Below are 25,553 nucleotides of genomic sequence, written 5' to 3'. Positions count from 1 at the left end.
CCTGCCAGCCACTGTGCTAATAAACACTTTATATGGAGTGTCATTTACTCCTCACAACAGTTCCATAAAGTTACTAATATTACCCCCATTTTCCAAATGAAAAAACTGAGGTAGGGGAGCAGATGTAGCTCAAGTGGTTGAGTGCTTACTTCCCCTGTAGAAGGTTTCGGGTTTGATCCCCGGCACCTCCTAAAAACAAAAACAGAAACAAGCAAACAAATGAAGAAAAAAAAACAACAACTTGGGGAAGCCCGTGTAGCTCAAGTTGTTGAGCATCAGCTTCCCACATGAGGTCCTGGGTTTAATCTCTGGCCCCAGTACCTCAAAAAAAAAACAAAAAACTGAGGCACAGATCCTGTGCTTGCTCAAGGTCAGCCTCAGAGCCAGAAAGTGGTGGCACATGCAGCCTGAGGCCCTTCACCAAGCCTCTCTCCCTCCGTGGTCCACATGGGGCCATCTGTGGTGGAGTTTGGAGTGGGGAGGGCTGCAGCGTCGGGCTGGGGGATGGGGCTAAGGCCCTTCACTGGATGTCCGAGCTCTGCCCTTCTTTAAACAAGTCATTCCCTGCTTGGAGTCTGGATTTAGGCCTTTGGCAGGGGGTCAAGGTAGAAAGCTAAGCGTTTCATTGTCAGAGAGAAAAGAGTGTGAGACCATGTGAGTTTCGATAGGAATCTGATCCTGGGGAAATGCAGCCTGTGCCCCAGTCATCCAGCAGGAATTCTTCAGACCCAGTGGGAACTTCCCATCCCAGGGCTCACCCTGGGACGGAGCCTGCACCCCACTGGCACAGCCCCCAGCCCTTCTGCCTGCTTCCCTCTTTCAGCCAGCAACCCCTCAGCCTTGTTGTTCCAACTGCACAGAGCAGGTTTGCCAGCTATTGTTCTTGGAAGCATGTCTGTGATCTTAGGACCTTTGAGAAAAGAACAAACAGCTAGAAAAACACGGGGTAGTTAAAAGATGTTTGTGATTTTCAGGCAGTATGCAACAAAAGAGGCATTCGGGAGACTCAGCATTGTTCTAGAGAAATGAGGATGAAACTGTTCCTTCAAGGCCTTCTCTCTTTGGGGGCTAGAATGCCCCTAGAGAGAATGCAGTTAGAGTCCCCTCCCTGGCCACAGCCACCCGCTCTGCGTGGGTCTTGGCTAGGGATGGATTTACACTTAAAATTGCCTTTAATCCTCGCTTGGCAGCTTGTTAGGAAAAGTGGCTCCATATTATCACCCAATTACAATATTTTCATACTAGTTCCTAGCTACCCAGCTCACTTACTGGATACGTTCAGTTGCCTATCCTCAGCAGACATAAAAAAATCATATTTAAATACGATAGCAATTCATAGTTTATAGAATAATTTCATGTGGTTTTCCTTATTGAATCTTTATCTCATTTGTAGGTGTTATAGTCTCCATTTTATCAAAGACAAAACTGAGGCTCAAAGCAGGGAAGTGACCTGCCTGACATTTGCACAGCTAATATCTAACAGAGCCTGGATTGAACAGAGTGCTCTTACAATTCTATTAAAGATTCCTCCATCAAGGAACTAATTTTGAAAGCTTACTATCTCAGCTTCCCTGGAAATTCTGAAACATCGTGAACCCAATGTGGCATTTATCTTTGACAGCCATTTTTAGGATTGGGACTCCAAAACTCTAATCCCAGGTCTTTCTATTCCTGAATTGGTAGAGTTTTACCTTAACGAGATTTAACTCCAGCATCGTTCATCTCTCCCTTTACGGCTCCCACAGCGGGCCCAGCATCCCAGGCCCAGGGGCCCTCAGCAATTCTGTAACTGCCACCCTTCTCAGCAGTTTAGCAGGCCCAGTGTCCCGCCACAGCCCATAGGCTTTAGAAGGTGGTTCGGGAAGACAAGATGTTCACTTGCCTTCTTGAGGATGCACAACTCAATTGCATATATCTACTCCTCCTGCCATTTCCATTCTGGTTGAATTTGTGCAGCCTTCTCTTGTGTAAGTTCTGACCAGACAGGCTCAGTGAAATGCACCTGGAACTGGGCATGGACATTGCCCTGCTTTCCTTTGCCTTGCATTGGCAGTGGAGGGCAGCGGTGGGCAGTGTAGTTTTTTTCACATCCTTCAGAGGCAGCCTCTTGAGGAGATTGGAAGGGCCCTTGGGACTCCCTTCCTCTCATCCTGCTCCATATCTCCTCCAAAATCCTTCTGACAGAAATGATGCAGATTTGTTCCTTTGGAGGCTTTGGAGATTTGGGGTCTTTGTATCCTTATAAAATTTCTGTCTTTCACTGGAGGAGTAACAACTTGACCTGCCATCAGGAAATGCCTTAGAATAATGCTCAGCACCAGTGGAAGGAACTGGGGATGTTTAGATAAGATAAGAGAACACCCGTGGGGGCTTTCACACTGTCTTCATGTGGGAGAGGAAATAGGCTTGTTCCTTGTAGCTCCAGGGGGTAGAACTTGGATCGGAGAGTAGAAACTTTAAGGGAGTGAAATTCTGCTCAATGTAAGAAACAACTCACTAGGGAAGCGGACTTGGCCCAATGGATAGGGTGTCTGTCTACCACATGGGAGGTCCGCGGTTCGAACCCGGGACCTCCTTGACCCGTGTGGAGCTGGCCCACATGCAGTGTTGATGCGCACAAGGAGTGCCCTGCCACGCAGGGGTGTCCCCCGCATAGGGGAGCCCCACGCGCAAGGAGTGCACCCTGTAAGGAAAGCCGCCCAGCATGAAAGAAAGTGCAGCCTGCCCAAAATGGTGCCGCATGCACGGAGAACTGACGCAGCAAGATTATGCGACAAAAAGAGACACAGATTCCCGTGCCACTGACAATGACAGAAGTGGACAAAGAAGCACACGCAGCAAATGGACACAGAATAGACAACTGGGGGGGAGGGAAATGAAAAAAAAAAAGAAACAGCTCACTGAAAAGTACAGTTTTCAGAAGATGGGTTATGTGGTCCTGAGCAGAGTGAAATTTCTATCCCTGGAAATCTGCAAGCACTCTGTGATGGGGAGCCTGTGGCCCAGGGGCCAGAGATTGGCTACTCCAGCCCTGAGTGGGGAATGAGGTGACCACCCTGTTTGATCTGTATTTATCTGGGATTAGCACCCTTCAGTGACAACTGTCCATGAGAACTGAATCGGCCCAGAACCGGGTCCCAGGTAGGCACCCAGCGATGAAAGAGGGGCCGCAGACTCCTCTCTTCCCTTAGATGGGGCCCTTGCTGTTGGCCTCAGCCTTAATTCCTCCAGGTGACAATGGTGACTGCAGCGGCAAGGGCCTGCCAGGATTTTCTTCTGCAGAGATGAGCTGAGTGAGCTGTCATGATTGGTGACTTTCAGATGGATTCTTGAGAAGGGAGAGAATGTATGGTATTATACTTCATTTCCAGATTCTTACCTTGCAGACAGTGAGAGAGGTTTGCTGAAAACGGTAGCGTGGCAGTGTGGTGGGTATTCCTTCGTGCAGCCCTGTTAGTTGGCAGTAATGGGGAGCCAAGGACTTGGAGTCAGAGGAAGTGGGTTCCATCACAGTGGCCCATCATCTGACAGAACACACCCAGAAATTTCTAACCCCTTGGAACCCAGGTCCTCCTTTCAGGAGCTGCCTTCCAGGGCCGTTAAAGCAGTGAGACCTTAGCAGCCCTCCTGCTGGTGAAGAGGCAACCCCGAGCAGAGGAGGCCGTCGTGGGGCACAGTAACCAGCTTAGGCTTATTCCTCTAAGCCAGTGATTTCCAAACAAATGGCATGCAACTCCCCCCTCACTCTGTGCATGCTTCCTCCTATCAAAGATCTCACCAGGGAAGCAGACTTGGCTCAACGAATAGAGCATCCGCCTACCACATAGGAGGTCCAGGGTTCAAACCCAGGACCTCCTGACCCATGTGGTGAACTGGCCCATGAGCAGTGCTGATGTGCTCAAGGAGTGCTGTGCCATGCAGGGGTGTCCCCCACATAGGGCAGCCCCACGCGCAAGGAGTGTACCCCGTAAGGAGAACCGCCCAGCATGAAAGAAAGTTCAGCCTGCCCAAGATTGGCGCCGCACACACGGAGAGCTGATGTAGCAATATGACGCCACAAAGAGACACAGATTCCCCGTGCTGCTGACAAGAATACAAGCGAACACAGAAGAACACACAGCAAATGGACACAGAGAGCAGGCAACTGGGGGGGTGGGGGAGAAGGGGAGAGAAATAAAAATAAAAAGTCTTAAAAAAAAAAAATCTTACCAGATTATTTGAGGAAATGTTGCCACTTGGGAAGATTCCCTGGTGAAGGGGTATGTGGTGTGTAATGCATATGCAAAGAGACTTAGCTCACTGCAGAAATTGGGTGCTCGCGGAAGCCCCAGCCCCTACTGGGGTAGAGGCATAGAGCAGAGGGAACCCCAGGTCAGGAGTCAGGAGCCTTGGGTTCCAGCTGCTGTTCTGACATGTCTGAGGCCTCTGGGGCAAGTCACTTTGCCTCTCTCAGCTTCGGGTTCCTCCCTGGGAAATGGGATGAACCCTGCCCTTCTGGTTCTTATGAGGTTTAGAGGTGATATATATACAGACCCTGTGTCCAACGAGTAATAAGAATTAAGCAAGGTCAGTAAGGGAACCAAATTGAATAACATACAGTGTGAGACTTGTTACTTTGAAATCTGCAAGTGTGTAAAGAATCATTAGCATTGTCAGTGTTTAAATGCTTTTCTATGTAGTCCAGGGATTCGTGTGTTTTCATGTTTTCCTATGCTAGACTTTTCTACTCATGTAACAGAAACACCTATATGTCCTGGATTTTCTCCTTCACCTGCTCATTCTGTTTTTCTCATTAATGGTGTTGAATGAGTTCATGTAGAGGAATTTAGCAGCACATAATACGGTTATCATTTTGCTCTGTTTTCTTTTTTCACTACAGAAGTGGAAACTGAGCCTCAGAGTTAGAGTTAGGTGGAGTTAAAATTCAAAAACAGTGACCTTTTTCATCATTTATCATTCATCAGTGCATGAACATTGTGGCTTCTAGAAATATTTCACAACACAAAAGAGGAGGACCCCTCCCCTACTCCTCTCCCCCCACCACTCTGTCCAGCCTTACTACAGTGCTGTGAAATACCTAGAGGGTCCACTTTCAAACTCTGACAGGAAGCTCATGAAATAGGCATTTAAATCTGTTGTTAGGTTGCAAAATCCCGCCAGCATCCCATCGAAGATTTTAGCCAACCTTGGCCTGGTTTTGACGTGCCAGGCTGGAGGTTGGGATAACAGGGTAAAGCTGGCTTCCAGGGCAGGCCAGACCTGCTTTCTGGAGATCAGCAAGTTGAGGGGCTGGCGTTTGATGGTCTCACGTAGTTTCCCCAGCTTTTTATTATCCTATTGCTTTTGGCTTTGGGCTCACAGCTAAGGCCAGAATAGGGGGAAAAAATAGTCTGGTTCCTCTATCCTAAATCTACATAGGATATTCTGCAAACTCTTTAGCACTTATCTGATAAGCATGTATGTTGGACATACTCGTGCGGGAAGCATGTACAGCATCATGAAGCAGACAGAACCATGGAGAGTCAGGGTGTGCTGTGATCCCTCCTCCTTCAGGGTTTCTGGCCAGGCTTGGCTGTTCTGCTATACCTCTTACTTCATTCTTTTGATTTATTTCATAGTATAAATGATCCATATATTACGCAATGGTTATTGTGTTGATGGGCATTTACTTTGTCTCCAGTTTTTTTTAATACTTGTAAATAATGCTTCTGTAAGCACCTTTGTATGTATGTGCATCCTTTCAAACTATGCTTTACTTTCCAAGGGATAGATTCCTAAGAGCAGGAGTGCTGAGCTGAACGGTATATGTATTTTTAAAATGATGTTTCCAGATTGTTTTCCCCAAAACTTGTAATTCTCATTTCCATTAGGCATGCATGAGAGTACCAGATTCCCCCATCCTCACAGCAGTATTGCTCATTTCCTTGTTAGAACTAGCCAGTCTGCAGGTAATATCTCATTGTTACTTTAATTTTCATTTCTCTGGCTCCTGGTGAGTCTGAGCATCCTTTCATATGATTCATTGCCATCTGAATTTGCTCTTTTATGAATTGCCTGCTCAGATCCTTTGCCTGTTTTTCTTCCAGGGTTCCATGGAGGCAGGGACAAGTAAGACTTTCTGGGTCAGCCCGGGAAGCAAGAATTTGTTTTCCTAACAGCCTTCACCTGACTCTGGTGACTATCAGAACTCATAGTTTCTTTTTCTTTGTTATTTTTTAAATGGCAAAATTTTGTGTACACAGAAATGTAAATTGGGGGAGTGGGGTGGTGCGGTAGGGATGGAAGTTGAGGATGTTTGAGGTGGAACAGGAAATGAAATTGCAAGCAGACTGACCTTGGGTTAGTCTTGCTCCTTTTCTCTGGTGGTCCTGGGTAAGTTCCTTAACTTCTTGTGAAATCTAAAATAAGAAACTGACACGGGGCAGAGTTGTCTGCTCACTGAAAAGGAGCTCAGATTCTGACTGAAGTTTACTAAGCTTAGAGCTTTGCTGCTCCAGCTGTGGTCTGTGGACCATCAGCATCACCTGGGAGCCTTTAGAAATGCAGAATCCCAGACCCCATCCAGTCCTACTGCATCAGAATCTGCACTAACAAGATTCCCCAGTGATTTCTATGCACTTTAAAATTTGAGAAGCATGGGCTTAAAGTATTCTGATTAGAGTTGTGAGAAAAAAAAAATAGAACTTGCCCAGAAATTTCATTGCCATTATGAATTTTTTGGATGCACCAATAAACCCAACCTGATATGGATTAGACATCTCACAGTAGCATGAATTCTTGTCTCTTAATCTTGAAATCTCTTAGTGAATTTCACCCGACAGAAGATAGCACCTCTCTCGCATGGATGACAGGGAAACCCAGTGTTCTTCCTGTCCTGAAGCTTGCAGTCACCCCAGGCCTGTCAGCCTGCTGCAGCTATCCATACTCCATTTGCGCCAAATTCCTGATGCTCCGCCACCTTGACTCTTGGCCCCCAGCCTGCTTCCTGTGTGTCCCAACCCTTCACCACTGGCTCTCTCACCTGACCTGTCTTCAGCCCTTCTCCTTGAGCCTCTGAGGAACTGAACCTGCTTCCTGGCATTGACCCACTTGGCCGACAGCCACCCCCATCCCCAGCTGACCCTCTGCCTCCACTCAGACATGTCCCCTGCACCTCATCATCTCAGTTCTAAGGGGAGAACACACAGGACCTCCCTCTAAACTGCTTTTCCACACTTGACAAAAGTGAGTCGTGTTTGTGCTCCTGTAAATAGCAATGCTCCCAGGAGCAGTTCTGCTGTGGTTCCTGTGGCATTTGAACTTGGACTTGAGGCATGGTTTATTAGCCAGAGATCAGTATAGGAAACAGAAACCACACCAGGTGTTCTAAGCAGAAGGGGTTTAACATTGGGAATAAGGTACTTATGAAATTGTTGGAGGCTGAAGGGGCAAGTTACAGGCTGAGCCTCTTGAATGACCCCCTGAAGGGACAGAACCAGCCAGCACCCCCACCACAGCCATTTCTGGACTCTCCAAGAGGCTTAAGAATGGATACCTTAATTGAGCTCCAGGGATTATAAGAAGCCACCAGCACTGCCCTGTTCTTTTGACACCCAGGAAACTGCAGCATGTCCTCTGGGTTCAGGGTGACCATGGCCGTATTCCCACCTTCCACATCTCAGGCAAGTACCTCTATTGCAAAATAAAATTCACATCCAAACCTCTAGCTACAGGGGAGTCTCAGAAGTATACTTTCCCCATTTCTAGTCTCTCAATGGAAGGAGGATGAAAAGGAAGTTGGAAGGGAGTCAGTCCAAACGTCTTCCTCAGATGGGCAGGATTTTGACAGGTGGAAATGGGTAAGGGCTTTCCACAGTCACATTGCTAACTTCAGCCTCCATCACCCCAAAGGACTGGTGTGCCAAGGCCAGACCTTGTTTCTTCCCTTACTTAGCTGGCTGTAGGGCCTTCTGCAGGTGGCAGCCCCCTCTGCAGTGAGTTCCTCCTTTTCAACAGATGTGGTCCCACTGTACTAACAAAGGAAGCACAGTGCTTGCCTCCTCCTTTCTGCTTTTTGAAGCCACGTAAGACACTGCTATCTTCCTGAGTGCTCCAAGAGCTTCCTAATTTTATTTGTTTTACCTGGTTGCAGAGTGACAAGCCTGATAGATGTGCAGGAAATATAACTGCTAAGTCATGCTGGCATCAGCATTAGGTGCTGTTTGTTTTGGGTCATGAGGATTTCATGTCCAATCCTGGTCTTCATTATTAAACATGTAAAGGGATGTTCTCCCAGCACTATAATTAGCAGAAACTCTTGATCATGACATGGTTGTACAACATGACTACCTGTAGGCTTGGGGGGGGAACCTGTTTCAGGTGCTAGGGAAATGACAGCGATTTGTATCTCATGGGGCCCATGGGAGGGGTTTCAGTTTGGTGGTCTCAAAGGATGTTCATCAGGCTGGAATGATTTGGCTTGTGGCTGCAAAACTGACTCGGGTGTTTAGTGCCCAGGAGGCAAGGATTGGTTTTGTGATACAGAGGAAAAGGAAAGTCACTACACGTCACATGCCCCAGGCATATAGTTCTTCTGGGTGCCTCACACAGCTCTAAGGTCTCTTTGTCTCCTTTTCAGATCCTGGCACAGTACCCTGTGCAGAGTAGGTGCTCAAAAATGGTTTATTTATTACCTGGAATGAAATGAAAGGAAATTAAATGCAGTGGAAGCCAGGAGACTAGTGACTCACAGCATCTCCCAGCTTCCCAGGCAGTAGTCTCTTCTGGGGCTTCCAGTCCCCCAGCTTTGGGGAGCACAGTGTGGCTCCACTTTTGGGAGAAACAGTTTGGCTCAACTGCATTCAGGGCTCCATGTGGAGGAGGGAGAAGGCGCCTCCCCTCCTCTTCCCCCTTACCCCCCGCCCCCCAGTGCAGCTTTCCAGGAGCACAGTCATGGCAGGATGGTAAGGTGCCCCAGATGGCTCCATGGCGGGTCTTCATCCTGCTTCCTTACTGGAATCTTGGAATGTGTTCAGAATTTTAACACCCAGGGCCTGGCGTTCAAGGACTCAGTGATTTGGCATTGACTCGGTACGTCCAGTCAAACAGGACGCTCACCGTTCCCTGGTGTGCGCAGGGCGCACCTCTGTCGTTGCCTGTGGTGTTCCTGCCACCTGGAGAGGCTCCTCGCCGATCTCACCTTGAGAAGGCGTTTCTGTCCTCAGGCCACCTCAGTGATGCCTTCTTCATGGCATTCCTTGATCTCCAGCCCATGCGCTCCCTCTTGCCCTGTCTCAATGTCCAGGGCACTTTTCTGCCCTTTCCCCCTGGCCGTCACTACTACCTGCTTCATTACTTAGCCCTGTGGGTGCTGTGCAGGTTCCCTCCCAGCCACGCTCTTCTTCCCAGTGCCTGGCTGGAGGTGGTGTCAGCAAATGTTTGTGGAGTGAATAAGTGGAAAGTGAAATGAAGGCTCGGACCAGGAAAAGGTGGTGAAACAGAAGGGGAGTCCCAAACCAATGAAAAAGGGAAGGATTCCAACAAAAGGGCAGCAGGTCTTGTGGTGGAGGCCTCGGTCTGGGTTTGCAGTGCCTGGCTGCCCTTGCTGGTCCCGAGACCTTGGGCCAGTCCTTTACCTCGGCCTCCTCAGCGGTTGAGGAGGATGAAGGATAATCCCTACATCACAGAGCTGTTGTGAGATTTACAATATGGCGAGATACATAAAGTTCTTACAACAGTACCTGGCATACAATAAGCGTTAACATATTAACACCCCTCCCCAAATAAACTTTCAGAACTTTCTTAGTTTTTTTTTTTTTAAGATTTATTTATTTATTAATTTATTTATCTCCCCTTCCTCCCCTCCCAGTTGTCTGTTCTCTGTGTCTATTCGCTGCGGGTTCTTCTTTGTTAGCTTCTGTTGTTGTCAGCGGCACGGGAATCTGTATTTCTTTTTGTTGCATCATCTTGTTGTGTCAGCTCTCTGTGTGTGCGGTGCCATTCCTGGGCAGGCTACGCTTCCTTTCGCGCTGGGCAGCTCTCCTTACGGGGCGCACTCCTTGCACGTGGGGCTCCCCTGTGCGGGGGACACCCCTGCGTGGCAGGGCACTCCTTGCGTGCATCAGCACTGTGCATGGGCCAGCTCCACACGGGTCAAGGAGGCCTGGGGTTTGAACCACGGACCTCCCATGTGGTAGACGGACTCCCTAACCACTGGGCCAAGTTCGTTTCCCCTTACTTGTTTGTCAGGAGGTACTGCCAGAAGTTGGGGGTTTTCTGAGACCGCACTGAGCTTATCTCAACCCCTGTTTAAATCTCATGGTTGGAGCCATCTTAAACTGTACCTTCAGGTGGAGAGTTTCCCCTGCAAGGACTCCATTCTTACCATGGAAGAGAGTAAGGACAGAAACTGACCAAGAACCAGCTGTGGCCAGCCTCTGTGCAAGGGCTGTTCATGCAAAATGCCATTTAATCTTCACCAGAGCCTCCAGATACGTATTAGTATTCCCATCTTACAGGAAATTCAGACTCAGAGAGGACTGGCCACTTGCTCCAGTTCACTCAACTTATGAGTGGCACAGCTGCAATCAAACCCAGAGCAGACTCCAGTCTTCTTGACTGTGTCCTGTGGCTTCTCCAAGCATCTGGGGCTAGAAGATGGAGGGTTCAGCTTGGGGAGTGCGGCCCTATTCTGTGTTGCCTTGAGGTTAATAGTACAGGGCTCAGGAATGAGCAGAGTGATCAGTACAAGCAGATCTTCTGGAGCCTGGGAAAGCCCAAAGCATCCAGCTACTCCCATGTGTATCAGCTGCTCAGTGTGCAGCTGTAACAGTTCACGGAACGTGACCTAGATTTCAGTAGCTTTTACCAAGAAGTAGCTGAGATGTCAGCGTGCCTTGCTTCACTTTTCCAGTTCATAGATTGAGTTCTTAGTTGGAAATGGTCTGCTAGTTTTAAGAATAATAACTATTTTTTTTTACTCTAATTTGGTATACTAGTTTACTGATATTAACATCATGTGTGCAGCAACAGTAATGCCAAGTAAACTGTGGTAGAAATGAGTTATTAAGGCGTTCACAGCCCATTTTAATGTACATTTTGCATATGTAGCATGCACGTGCTATTTGAACCAAGTTTCTACCACTGGAGGCAGCAGTGATGTCTTATGTTTACATATGTTTCCCAGGAAGCATGTAGTAGGGCCACTTTGTTTCTATTGTAAATCTTTTAGTTTAGTTTATAATGTTGAAAATTCAGTTTTGTGGTAAAGGAGGTAATACAGCCCTAAGGTTCTCTGAGGGCAGCATGTATTAGAAACCTGTTTGTCAACCTTACAGGCCCAAAGGCAGCAGGAAAGAAACTGATTTAAGAGTCTGCACCAGTGGTGGTAAATGAGTGGACCAGGATGGCCCTACTGTTCAGACTTGGTCACTGTTAGCATGTCCCTGTACTGCTTACAGAATTCACCCTCTTCATAAGAAACGTGGGCACCTCGCACACCTGCCTGCCTTGAGAACTGCCCTTGCCTGCAGGGATACACACAGACCCACCCACGCAGCCCAGCCCAGTTCCATCCTGTCCTCCCTCCCTCCTGCCTCTCTCTCCCTCCTTCTCTCTCTCCCTCACACACCCTCACCTCTGCCTTGGGAGAGCCGGGTCCTGGTATCACCACGTTCGCTAGCGTGCTCCTTAAGGTGGTCAGGTAAACAGCCGCTTTGTAGCTGTTAATGAAGGTGGCTTCCAGGATTTTGGCCTCTGATGTGGAACCACCATGTTTGTGCTTTCCCTTTTAAAATTACACTCCTGTTTGAGAATGGAGATCTGCAAAAAATGAAGAGAAAGGATCTGGTGTCATGCAGAGAGTGTGAGTTTGGGGAGCAGATAGATTGGGGTGATTTCAAATCCTGGTTCTGCCTCCTTGTAGATACTTCATTTCCGCTCTGAGCATAGTACTCACAAAATGATAGCTGCCTTTATCATTATTAATAAATGCTTGGAGGGAAACAACTTCAGCAATACTGTGTTGTTGAGGACAGTCCTTGGGTTTGCTTTCCTAGGCTGAAATACTCTGAGCTCTAGCTTCGTGTGTGTGTGTGAGTGTGAGGGAGGGGGGGAGAGAGGAATTGTTTCATGGTATGTTAAAAGTGTTCTTTCTTGGTGGTAGGCATATGTAAGTGCTATTTTCAACATGTGTTTTACAAACAGGCTATCATTTTTTAAAAAATACATATTTTACTAAGTTTTGAAATGAGTAAAACGAGATTCAGCAGATTGGTAGCAGTTGAAGATTGTCGAGAAAAGTTCCAATAATAACTGGTTCTTAGGATTTCTTTTTGTCTTGCTCAGATTGCTCATTTTTTCTAATGAATGTTTGTGCCTAGCTGGTTTTACTATAGAGTTATGTAATTTTAAAAAATGGAAACAGATAGAAGAGCAGTATAATGTGGGGAAAGCCCCACCCAGGGGTGCCTCTGCAGGTTAATAGTTCTCTCTTGACTTCCGCTCCCAGTAGGAAGTAGTGCAGGGAAGGCTGCTAAAAACACAAACTGGGGAGGGATGTTTTCAGCCCCACCTCAGATTTGACAGTTGCTGTTGAGAGGTAGTGGCACCAGAGCCCTTTCACCCAGAGAGAATGGCTTTTGGTTGTGGCAGGCAGAACCCTCTAGCACTCGCCAGCGCTGGCAGGCGGCCCACTGCGGGAGAAGGGTCCCCGCGTGCTGGCAGCTGTGAGGAGTGAGTTTTCCATTCTTCCATTCTAGCGTTTCCATTTTTCTGATTTAAGAAATCACTGTGGCTTAAAAGAGGTAACAGGGCTTGGCCAACGTGAAGTGGGAGGCACGTGGAAGGGATTAAAGGTGGGGAGAATACTGATAGCTGTTGTTAATTTTGCCCCCAGCACTTTGTGGCCCTTTTTCTTCTTTCTGAAAGGTACTTGGAGGCAGCTTCTGGGTCTCTGCTGGAGTGAAGCTGTAAATGGAAGGTCATCTAGGCAAAACCAAACAAAAGCTCTGCTCCACACGGCAAAGGGGTGGTGCCTCCAAGTATATCTGGCATTTATTTTTATTTTCTAATCCTATTACCAACAGAAAAAAGACTCAGAGGAGCCTCTGATTTTATTAGCATCCTTGAGAGCAGCTTATCTGCGGTCAGGGGTGCCGCTCAGATGTCCAGAGCTCGAGTGTTCTGTCAGGCAGTCTACCTTGTCAGTTACTGAGGGAGGTGGCAGTAGGAAGACAGTGGTGAAAAATGACAGAGAGGACTTGCCTTCCGTTGCCTCCGTTGGGCTTCCACCCTCAAAGCGTCTCTGCTCATGGTGCCCCAGACCCTTCCTGGCCTGGGGTCCCTCCTCAACTCCTGCGTGAGTGCAGTTTCTCGCCTCGCCAGCAGGGGTCTTACCTCTGTCACATACAGGTCTGCACAGACAACCTGCTCTGGGCTCCTCCCCATAACAATCACAGAGCTCTGGAACACACCAGCCTAATGAGACCGAGACACCACTTTGAGGGCAGAGAGAGGAAGTGGCTAACCTCATGAGAGATGTTGGATCTGGGGCCAATCTGGGGCCTAAACCTTGCTGGGGAGGTGGTACAGAATAAAGCGAGAACATTTCTCCATCAGGAACGTGAGTGAATGATGGAATGAAGGTATATTTAGTTTCCACAAAGAGATTTTTTTTTCCCACAGTGATAATGTAATGTAATCTTAGTGATTGGCTATCACTTTATTAATAACAAATTGGTCACATTTATAAAAAGATTTAATTTAAATATTCCTTTTCCTTAAGAATCAATAACTATGGCATTTGAATCAATAGTTAAATGCTACACATCAGTTTAATTGCTGCCTGAAATTAATCAGCAGTCTCACACTTACTGAACCATAAATATTCCAGGAAAAAGGAAGACTTTACGCTTACCAAGAAGTCTTGATATTGGGGTAAGGGAAGGTCGGATGGCAAGAGCATGACATTCAGTGCTGGTGGCAGTTGGGAATGTCACACAGAAAGGCAAAGGTAAGTGCAGAGAGACTGGGAACTCCCTGGTCTTCCTCACAAATTTACAGACAATGGTAGAATTGCCGGGGTTGGGGGGCTCATCGATGGGGTGGATAGCAGGAACTGACCCTCTGGCCCTGTGGATGGTTGAACCAGGTCTCCAAGCTATTGTTCAGCTTTTCTGTTGTCTGTGGGATGCCTGCTCAGATGTCCAGAGCTCCAGGAGTGTTCTTTCAGTCTCCCTGCTCTGGGCCCATGGATGGCTGAACCAGGCCTCCAGGTTATGGTTCTGAGGCCCTGTATATCGACACAGAGGCAGACCCTGGACTGTGGTTTCTGGAGGAATCCAAGCTACTTACACTACAAAGCAGCACAACAAGAAACCTTCCAAAAGTGGTCTTGGAGCAATTTAAATGCTTAAGTTTTGGTTGACTGCTTATTTTTATGAAAAACATAAATAAACCACTCTTAAGTCATTAGCCTTTGAAACTGTGTGTTGTTCAAGGATGGTTTCTTATGTCATCGCTTTCCCCCATCTAACAAATTTCTAACACATACATGCATTTTTTTTAGAACATAAATTTATATGAAAATCTGGTCAAATAATTTTGCGTGTGAGCTTCCCTACTGTGGACTTACATGGCATTTTCCCTTTTTATTTATTTATTTATTTATTTTTGCCATTATCTTTAGATCAAATGAAATAATATGGCATATAGACATAAGTCTGTGCCTCTCAAACTTAGGTATAAATATCCTGGGGACACTTGTACTTGGGAGTACTTGGGGTACCCAAAATCACAGGATAAACATTACATCTCCTTGAAGAGTCCATTTTACACAAAGATTTAGTAGGGGGAAATATGGTGTGTTAAAACATTTGTGGGCAGAAGTGGACTTGCCCCAATGGATAGGGCATCCACCTACCACATGGGAGGTCCACGGTTCAAACCCCGGGCCTCCTTGACCCGTGTGGAGCTGGCCCATGCACAGTGCTGATGCATGTAAGGAGTGCTGTGCCACGCAGGGGTGTCCCCCATGTAGCGGAGCCCCACGCACAAGGAGTGCACCCTGTAAGGAGAGTCGCCCAACGTGAAAGAAAGTGCAGCCCGCCCAGGAATGGCACCACACACACGGAGAGCTGACACAACAAGATGACGCAACAAAAAGAAACACAGATTCCTGGTGCCGCTGATTAGGACAGAAGCAGTCACAGAAGAACACACAGCAAATGGACACAAAGAGCAGACAACAGGCAGGGGGTGGGGTTTCGGGTGGAAGGGAAGAAAAATAAATAAAAAATCTTAAAAAAAAATTTGTGGGAGGGAGTGGGTGTGGCTCAAGCAGTTGAGTGCCTGCCTCCCACATGGGAGGCCCCAGGTTTGGTTCCTGGTGCCTCCTAAAGAAGACAAACAATGAGCAAACAACACGCAAGACACTGAGCAAACAATGAGCAGACAACTAGCAAAAACAAACAAGCAGGAGCAGATGTGGCTCGAGCAGTTGAGCACCTGCCTCCCACATGGGAGGTCTCGGGTTTATTTCCTGGTGCCTCTTAAAGAAAAAACAAACAGTGAGCAGGCAATGAGCAAAAAGGAAAAAAAAGAAAAGAAAAACAACAAGCAGACAATGAACACAAACAACAGGCAAAAACAACAAGCAGATGAGGGAACCATCTCAGGGGGTCCAGGGAAACGTTTGTGGGTATAGAGTATAATATAATACAGAATAGACTACTAAAGTTTTCTAAATATTTTAGGTAAGATACAGTTTCACCCATGTGGCACCGGATGGGTCTCCAGGTCCTTTCCCTGCTGAGAAGTTTGGGAAGCTTTGGCAGTATTTTTTGTAGTTGCATTATTTTATCATTATGAACTAGTATGAGACAAAAGTAGATATTTGGTTATATCTATGACTATAAGGAAAGTAGAAATATAAACTAGCCAGGGGTTCCCAAATGTCAGTATAGCCACATCACAGTCACCCAGGGAGCCAGTTTAAAAAAAAAAGACTCCTAGGCCTCCTCCTGCGGGATTATGATTGCGTTGATCTAGGGTGGGACCTCAAATTTGCATTTTAAACATGCACCCAAAGTGATTCTGGTCTTTAGTTAGATTTGGGAACCCAAGAACCAAACAACTTGTTCTAAATATAGGCATTGGGAAAGGGGTGTCCCATGGACAATGAGGGATTTTGGTTTTGTTTTGTTTTTGGGCCTGTAGCATTTTTTTTTCCATTAAAAAATTTATTTAAGTATGTCACTCATATGTAAACACACAAACAATAAGTGTATAGTAATAGTTGTGAACTTAGAACACAACATATATAACATCATTCAGGACTCTCATATCTCAGCCTACCACAAATACCTTGCATTGTTGTTAAACATTTTTAACTAATGATTAAAGAGCATTGTCAAAATATTACTACTAACCAAAGCATTTTTCCCCCAACCCACCCTATATTATTATCTTTATATCTTTTATATATAAACATTCATAAACAATAAGTATATAGTAAGAGTTGTGAACTTAGAAAGTAAACATGCATAACATCATACAGGGGTCTCATACATCAACCCTTCACGAACACCTTGCATTGTCATGGGGCAGGGATGGAGCTGCAGGTGTGGGCAGCAATCTATGCAGTGCAGGTCCAGGATGACCACAGTTGCCCCAGTAGACTTCTGATTATTCAGCCTGTGCCAGCCAGATGTACCTGCAGTTACCTGGGTAGGCTGGTCCAGGGCCCGCCAGCTTCCTTCCTGCCAGAGGTGGGGCTGATGCCTAGACCAGGGCTGCAGGCTGATCTGGGTGAAAGAAACCATCTCTACCATCACTGTGATTTTCAGTCAGCCTGGCTTCCCCTCATGCTGGGGGCAGAGTCAAAATGGCAGCTACTGGCCTCTTTCTGACATGCCCAGGTTCAAACTTTAGCCGTTCTTAGGGTTATACTTTAGCCATAAAGTAGCTGAAATTGGTGGCCAACCGTCTCCTCCTCCCCTGTTTTGGGGAAATGGAGCTTCAAATTCCAGCCACAGAATAGCTCCAGGGGCGGCCTGCACCACCAAAGTAGGATAATCACTGGCCTCTGTGGCTTGGCTGGTGCAGGTCCCCCCAGCTTCTTCCTGCTGGAGGTGGGGTTGGGGCTTAGGCCAGAGCTGCAATCTGACCTGGATGGGAAAAAGCCAGTCCCGACCAGTACTGTGATTTTCAGTCTCCCTTGTTTCCCCTTGTGCCAGGCGCAGAGTTAAGATGGCAGCTAATGGCCTCTTTCTGACTTGGACAAGTTCAAACTTTAACTGTTCTTAGGATTACACTTTGGCCCACTGAATTTACTAATCAGTAGCTGAAATTGGCACCCAACTGTCTCTTCCTCTTTTTTGGGAAGTGGAGTTTTCAATTCCAGCCCCGAAACAGCTCCCAAGGCGGCTTCTGCCCCCAGTGGAGGTTGGGCACAGGCCTCCATGGCGTGGAGCACTCTACTTACAAATCTTCTCTGCAGATGGGCAGTCTCCTTCCATTACTTCAAGGACGTTGCAGGATGCTCTTCCGGTCTCCTGGAGCCCCCAAACCGGTGCTTCAGATAACTCTGAATGTTTACTAGCTGCCTTGTAGCAGGGGCTGATTCTAGGAGCTCCTTACTACACCCCTCTCTTGCTGGTTCCTGTAGCATATTTTGTTAAAGCATATTAGTCATCAACATTTAAAATCGGGACTATAGAACTGAGAAGGTGTGGCAATATGTGGCCCGCCTTCTCTCCAGAGACTGGACCTGGAGCTGAGCAGTGGTTACCCCTGCTAGATGGCACGTATGGTCCACGTCTCCAACAAGGCCCTCTCCAGTCAGCTTCATTCATGTACACCGCTGCTTGGCCCTTCACTCATTCACATCACTGCCTGGTCCTCTGGGCACCTGGGGTTTCCATGTCCTTAATGAGTAATTTAGTCATGCATAATATTCTCCAGTCATAATTTGTGCAGCTGAGTTGTAAAGATCCTTTTCTAGCAAGCAGCAGGAATCTGCTTCTACCCTGTTGCTGCCCCCAAGTGAGCTGCTTACCTTTGTTCCTACCTGGGAAGTGAACCATCTTAGAGAGAAGGATTCAATACGATGTAGATGTAAAGAGTTATTGGGACTCAGGATCATCTCCTCTGCTTAGTACTTCTTGTCATTGTATTACTTCCCTACACTTCTGTTTCTGTTTCTAAGGCCCCATTTTTCTTTCATGACACCTGCCCTCCTGCAAAACACACATGTGTGAGCTTGCATACACGGACCCCTCATGGCCATCTTCATGGGAATGCGGTCCCAGAGTGCCCTGCTGAGTTCTCATTTACCTCGTATCACTAGGTCCATCTGTGTTTAATATGTAGAAAGGAGCCCAAGCTCCATGAGGACAATGTTATGGGAAAATGTGCTCAAAATACCAAACAATAGGCTTGAAGCAATGAACTTTTGGAGCACCAAACTTTTATATCCTTTTTGGGGAAGCATTGTAGGAACACATGACTTAGCAGGAACATTAAGTACTGTCAGTCTGTGCTGGCCTTACTCAGAAACCAGAAGCATGACCCCAGTTCCTGTTTGCTTTTGAGATATTTCAGGGACTCTCTTTTATTCTGCAAGGTCAAAAGATGCCATTTGAATTGGTCATTTGACAGGATGGTGTTTTTTTCCCTAAGTTTTTTTTTCTAGTTGCCCAAGGCCTGAGTCATAGTTCTCTTGCCCAGCAGCTCTTTGATGGATTCAAAAGGTCCCACAGAACATAGGCTCTTCCCTCATTTATCTAAGTCGAGGTAAAGGCCCAGAGACAGTGGCCATCAGTAACCTTTAAAAGGCAGAGAACGTTTTCCTTTTTTTTTTTTAAAGATTTATTTATTTATTTATTTAATTCCTCCCACCCCCAGTTGTCTGTTCTCTGTGTCTATTTGCTGCATCTTGTTTCTTTGTCCGCTTCTATTGTCATCAGCAGCACGGGAAGTGTGGGCGGCGCCATTCCTGGGCAGGCTGCACTTTCTTTCGCGCTGGGCGGCTCTCCTTACGGGGCGCACTCCTTGCGCGTGGGGCTCCCCTACGTGGGGGACACCCCTGCGTGGCAGGGCACTCCTTGCACGCATCAGCACTGCACATGGGCCAGCTCCACACGGGTCAGGGAGGCCCGGGGTTTGAACCGCGGACCTCCCATGTGTTAGACAGACGCCCTAACCACTGGGCCAAGTCCGTTTCCCCGTTTTCCTTTTTAAACTTAACTCCCTGCTTCCCCTCCCTCGCCCAATTCTTTCTGAGTTCTGGGTATGGGTGGCTTAGGCCCATGTGTCCCTGACAAAATTCAGAAATGAGACAGGCTGCTGGGGTGGGGTTGTGTTCTGCACTCCCCTTTTCCTTGGCCGCGAGAACATCAGGTGGCCAGCATTGAGTAAACTAGGACCAGCCCTGTGGCCTGGAATCCCAGTCTCCTGTCCTGAGCAAATCACCATTTCCATGTAGTATTCCCAGTCCCACCCTCTGTCTTCCTCCCACAGCAGTGACAGTCATTAGCATTAGCTTCAAGTGTTCCCGGTCAGGTGCAGACTTTGATTAACGTAATACCTATGAGGTAAGATTCTTTGTTTACTCCTTTTTCCCAAGGATGGAAGCTGCTGAGGATGCATAGTTGGTCTTTCCTCCCGCTGTTTAAGTAGGAGTCATGTTTAAGTAGGAGTCTCCTTAAGAGCCTGAACAGCTGCAGAAGCTCTTCATCAGAGGGTTAAAGCTTTGACACAGCTGATGAGAGTCTGAGGAGCCATTTTGAGCAATGAGAAACACTCACGGACTGTGTGGTAAGGAGAGATCCAAACACCAAGCTCTCCAGAGGCTTTGGGTTTGTCATGTATGCCATGGTGGAGGAAATGGATGCAGCCATGAATGCAAGGCCACACAAGGTGGATGGAAGACTTGTGGAACCAAAGAGGGCTGCCTCAAGAGAAGACTACCAAAGACCAGGTGCCCACTTAACTTTGAAAAAGATCTTTGTTGGTAGCATTAAAGAAGGGACTGAAGAGCAGCACCTAAGAGATTATTTTGAGCAGTTTGGGAAAACTGAAGTAATTGAAATCATGACTGACCGAGGCAGTGGCAAAAAGGGAGGCTTTGCTTTTATAACCTTTGATGACTTATCTCTGTGGATAAGATTGTCATTCAGAAATACCATACTGTGAATGGCCACAACAATCAGGTAAGGAAAGCCCTGTCTAAGCAAGAGATGGCCAGTGCTTCATCCAGCCAAAGAGGTCGAAGGGGTTCAGGGAACTTTGGTGGAGTTGGCTTTGGTGGGAATGACAGCTTTGGTTGTGGAGGAAACGTCAGGGGTCGAGGTGGCTTTGGTGGCAGCTGAGGTGGTGGTAGATACGGTGGCAATGGGGATGGTTATAATGGCTTTATAATGATGGCAGCAATTTTGGAGGTGGTGGAAGCTGCAATGATTTTGGCAGTTACAACAATCAGTTTCCAAATTTTGGACCCACGGAGGGAGGAAACTTTGAAGGCAGAAGCACTGGCCCTTATGGAGGTGGAGGCCAATCCTTTGCCAAACCATGAAACCAAGGTGGCTTTGGTGGTTCTAGCAGCAGCAATAGCTATGGCAATTGCAGAAAGTTTTAATTACTGCAAGGAAATAAAGCCTAGCAGGAGAGGACAGACAAAGAAGTGACAGGGAAGCTACAGGTTCCAGTCGATTTATGAACTCAACCAAGTGTCGTGGTGGCAGGGCCTAGCTACGACAAAGAAGACATGTTTTAGATAATGCTCGTGTATGGACTGTACTGGTGACTAATTGTGTAACAAGTTATTTTAGTTTCTGTTCTGTGGAAAGTGTAAAGCATTCCAACAAAGGGTTTTAATGTAGATTTTATTTTTTGAACCCATGCTGTTGATTGCTAAATGTAATAATCTGATTTGCATGCTGAATAAGTGTGTCTCTTTTAAAAATGTGCTGTGTAAAGTTAGGCTACTCTAAAGCCATCTTGATAAACTACTCCAACAGTATAAAGTTAGAATTCCTTCAGCATGATGCCAGGTTCCATTCAGAAGTCATTTGCAATCATAGAAGACTGCTTGCGGAGAGAGAAGCCATTTGTCTTCAGAAACCTTGGTATATTTGAACTGACAGTTACTGTGTTGTGATCTGGAGTTCATCATTTAAAAGGGTCACCCAAGCAAAATTACAGAATTTTATTTGGTTATGAAAATGATTGTTGGCACATCCTATGCAATATATATAAATTGAATAGTGGTACCAGATGAAGTTATAGATGGAAAATGAAGCTTTTGTATCATCCATTATCATGTGTAATCAAACAGTTTGATATCTCCTTGGGAAAAAAAAGGATACCTTTTTCATTCCTTAGAGGTAAAAAGAAGGAAGCAAAATCGGAAAACAGCCATTGTATCCTGTTGGAAAAATGTAGAGAATTAAGCATACCATATTTTTCTGACCCATGCCAATTTCATATAATTCATCTTAATAAAGAGGCAGGTGTTCTCATTTTCATTCAGAAAATATTTTAATCAGAGATGTATTTATAGCCACTACATTTTATCCCAACCTGAGACTGATTAGTGTTTTAAAATATTTACTTAAAGCAGATAGAAGTTATATACTTTTCTAGAAAAATTAATAAATGGGAAGGGAATGGTTTTGCAAAAGGAGTTTTTTTTTGTTTTTTGTTTTTACCAGTTCCACCATTTTGTTGCCCTGAGAGTATAAATCCTAGTCTGCCAGGAAGATTCTGTGTGTTTTCTCCCAGTGTGATTTTAGAGATTTTGGTGAAGGTGGCAATGGAGTTACGATGTTTGCTCATGCGATGTAAATTACGTTCTGTCTGGTTATGCGTGTTCAGCTCTACAAGAATGACAGCCGGGCAGGCGACAGGTCACCTAGTGTTTACTGGTTCTAACTCACTGTCACGTGCTATCAGCTGCTTTGTAGGTTATAGCACCAAGGCTGCGGTGTTGCTGGGGTTGTTCCCAGAGACCTTTTGGGAACCAGCGTTGGCCTTTTGGTCGCAGAGTGGAACCTAGCTATCTTGGAAAAGACCTGTTTGGTTCTGGCTATGTGGCAGTGAGAGTATACCTGCCTAGAAGAATTCACTTCAATAGTAGGTACTGTGTGCCTACTTTGTGCCAGGTTCTGGGCTAGACAGTGGGGATTTGGAGATTAAAAAGACGCAGTCCCTGACTTCAAAGAACTCAGTGTTTACCAGGACAGAGAGGCACGCAGGACAAATGGGCGACCCCAGAGGGGTCTGAGACCCAGAGGAGCAAGGAAGGAGCCTTCACAAAGGGTGTGAGCTCTGAGCTGGGTGTTAATGAAGAGCAGATCTCTGGCGGACAAGGAGGGAGAAGGGCCCTCCAGCCGGGGGAGCAGCAGGCACGGGCGCCTCGGAGAGGGTGGCATATGCAGGCACTTCAGGGACTTTGGTCTGGTCGGAGCACAAGAGGAGGGTGCTGGGGAGCAGAGGTGCTGAGGTTGGACGGGGGCCAGGGGCGGGTTGTGCTGAGGAGCTGGAGTCAGGTCAGGGTAGAAGACTGCGGATTCCTGCCCTGTGGGAGAGGCGCCAAACCCTGACTCTCGTGGCCTTTTTATCTTGGCAGTCAGAATCCTGTCCCATCTCACGCAGGTGACCAGACCTGAGACAAGACCCCATGCTAGGCAGGAGATTCAGAAGTAAAGAGGAAGCCAACACTGTCCATCAGAAGTCCACAGACTGGGGGACGAGAGGTGGGGGGACAGAATGGCCCGCTTGTGGCACAGAGTGCTGGGATGGCCTGTTGTGGGAAGCAGTGGGAACAGGGTGGTGGGGAGATTAATTTCAAATGTAAGATCTCAGAAGGCTTTGTGTAGAGAAGGAGATGCCAGATCCCAAACTTCTCTACTTTCTTCTGTGAATTTATTTAGTCTGTTTTTAAATTTAAAGTATAGACAGGAAGAATTTTTCTCCTCCCATTCCCGTTTGTGCCCAGTGAGAAACAGATTCCAAATATTACCAAAGCTATACTTAAAAAAAAAAAAAAAAAAAAAGATAAATCGTAAGAACCTCTACATTGAATGAGATTTCAAATAACAGTGACTGCATTTAATTCTCCATCAAATAGTTCTATCTTTGCCACATTAACTGCTGCAGGGAAAGGGGCTTGTGAACTTGTTTTTTATAAATAACAGCTTTCCCTTTCAGCAGACTTGGCTGAGTCTAGGCTGACGGTGCAGGCGGGCCGTACTGGGTCTGCTCCGTGTGTCCCTCTGTGGCCTTGACCCCTGGGTGGTGTTGATGGACAGGGGCCACAGTCTGTCCAAACAAGAGTCCATGCAGCAACCTTAGGGCCTACCAGGTAAATGTGAAGCCAAACATGTTTATTTTCTTTATCCCTCAAAGTTTATTTTAATCTCTTAGGAAGGGAGAGGGAGAGTCAAAAACAGACCCTCTTCAACAGAGTGATTGTTCTTTGAGCACCTGACCTCCAGCATGCCCGCCAGCTCCCGAAGAACATTCGGTGTTAATTATACAGTGCTCTCCACCACAGTTTTTCCTTTGGCCTCCACAGCTTTGGAAAACAGATGCATTGGGATGGCAGAGCAGTCGGTGCTTAAAGAGGTGAGATTGAAAAGGGGAAGCAGCAAAACTTCCCAGCCAGTCGGCAGGGCTGCTGTGCACTCTGTGCTGCTGTGGCCTGCTGTGGAGACTCAGGCTTCAGGCGGCCCGGAGAGCACCGGGCAGGATCCCATGAGCAGGTGCCTGGGCATGCAGAGAGCAGACCTCTAGGCCACCTGATCCCATGGCGAGTCACAGGGACTTTGGTTGATCTCTCGCTCCTGGCACACGGGTTCTGCCCCAGGGACCAACCATGCAGTGACCAGTTCCCTGGAGACCTTGCCAGCTCCTGGGCCCCAGTGCCTCTCTGCCTGGCTGCTGCCTCTAGCCCTGGAGCACATTGTCGCTCCACCGCTGGCCACTCCTGGGCCTTTATGATGCGACCGGTCTTTCCTCCTCGTTCATCATTAAGGTCATGTTCTCCACATACTTGTCTTGATTGCCCTCAACTAGCATGATCCAGCTCTGACAGCACATTTGGTTTGAAGCTTACTTTCTGCCCACCCTCACTGCTCCATACAATGTTATTGGTGCCAGAGGGTCCTTTCTCCACCCACATGCCCCTGCTGCCTCAGGAGCCATGGGAGGGAGCCCCAGGACCATGTCACAGAGCAGATGCTGGGGGGTATGGTTTCTCTGAGAAGAGAATTCTTGGTGCATTCAGAGGCCGTAGAGGGCAATATAACAAGAGGAGGCCCTGGACTCAGGCTGCCTGGGTTCGAATTCAGGCCCCATCACTTACTAACTGGGTGACTTTGGCTAAATTGCTTAAACCGTAAGCCTCAGTTGCCTCGTCTCTAAAACAATAATAGCACCTACCTCACAAGTTTGTCATGAAGAGTAAATGAGTTTGAATATGTAAAGCCCTTAGAACTGTACCAGGCACATGTTCTGGCCAACATGTATTGGCTGTTGTTATTGTCATATTGTGACCTGCTTCACAAAGTTTTCCTGAAGACCAAGTGCGATAATTCATATAAATTGTGACAGATATGTTAACTGGCATGTGAGAAGTGCTTAGTATATGTCAGCCACTGGAGTGAGTGAGTGAGTGAGTGAGTGTGTGTGTGTGTGTGTGTGTGTGTGTGTGTGTGTGTGTTACATCAGAACCAGCTCTACCCTGAGTCAGGTTTCAGAGGCTGTCTTCAATTTGAGGTTGTCACTAGTCTATCAGGGTACTGAAACCACCTTAGATCAAAACTGACTTGCCTGCATCTCATACTCTTTTGGAGAAAAGAACAGAGAAGTAGGAAGCCCCTGAAGATGGACGCAAAGGGGAGTTCTTCTCAGGGTTTGCTCTGAGGTAAATGTTGGGGGCAGCTTGCATTTGGAAGTCTCCTGCGAGTTCACAGCGCACAGTATTGGCATTGTATTAGTCAGCCAAAGGGGTTCTGATGCCAGATACCAGAAATTGGTTGGTTTTTATAAAGGGTATTTGATGTAGGAGTTTACAGATACCAGGCCATAAGCATAAGTTACTTCCCTCACCAAAGTCTACTTTCATGTGTTGGAGCATGATGGCTGCCAACAGCTGTGAGGGTTCAGGCTTCCTGGGTTCCTCTCTTCCAGGGTCTTGCTTCTTTCTGGGTTCAGGGTTATTCTCTTCCCAGGGCTTGCTTCTTCCTGGGCTCAGGGTTCCTCTCTTCCTGGGGCTTGCTTCTGTTTCCTCTGTGAGCTTACTTCCTGGGGCTGCAGCTTAAGGCTTCAGCATCAAACTCCAACATCAAAAACCCTGAACTCTAGGGTGTTGTTTGAGAATTCTGCACATGTGCATGATTGTTTTATAAGTTTACAACTTCTATCATGAAATATATATTTAAAAAATAATAGGGTGGGTTGGGGGAAAAACATCGAATGTAAGATAAGGGCTATAATTAGTAGTAAGATTTTGACAATATTCTTTCATAATTTTTAACAACTATCTCACAGCAATGCAAAGTGTTGGTGGAAGG

At 46.9% G+C, this 25,553-nt stretch overlaps 1 protein-coding gene and 1 pseudogene across 1 annotated transcript in view; both read left to right on the top strand.

Annotated features, from left to right (window-relative positions):
- XXYLT1 (xyloside xylosyltransferase 1) overlaps positions 1-25,553 on the top strand; it is a 218,877-nt gene that overhangs the window by 168,495 nt on the left and 24,829 nt on the right. The window lies entirely within an intron of this gene.
- On the top strand, positions 17,786-20,711 carry LOC105746828 (heterogeneous nuclear ribonucleoprotein A1-like; annotated as a pseudogene).

The sequence above is a fragment of the Dasypus novemcinctus genome, chromosome 4 (genome assembly GCF_030445035.2).
Source record: "Dasypus novemcinctus isolate mDasNov1 chromosome 4, mDasNov1.1.hap2, whole genome shotgun sequence".
NCBI classification, from domain to species: domain Eukaryota; kingdom Metazoa; phylum Chordata; class Mammalia; order Cingulata; family Dasypodidae; genus Dasypus; species Dasypus novemcinctus.
The sequence above is the reverse complement of the archived record's forward strand: the minus strand, read 5'-3'. Positions and strand labels throughout refer to the sequence as shown.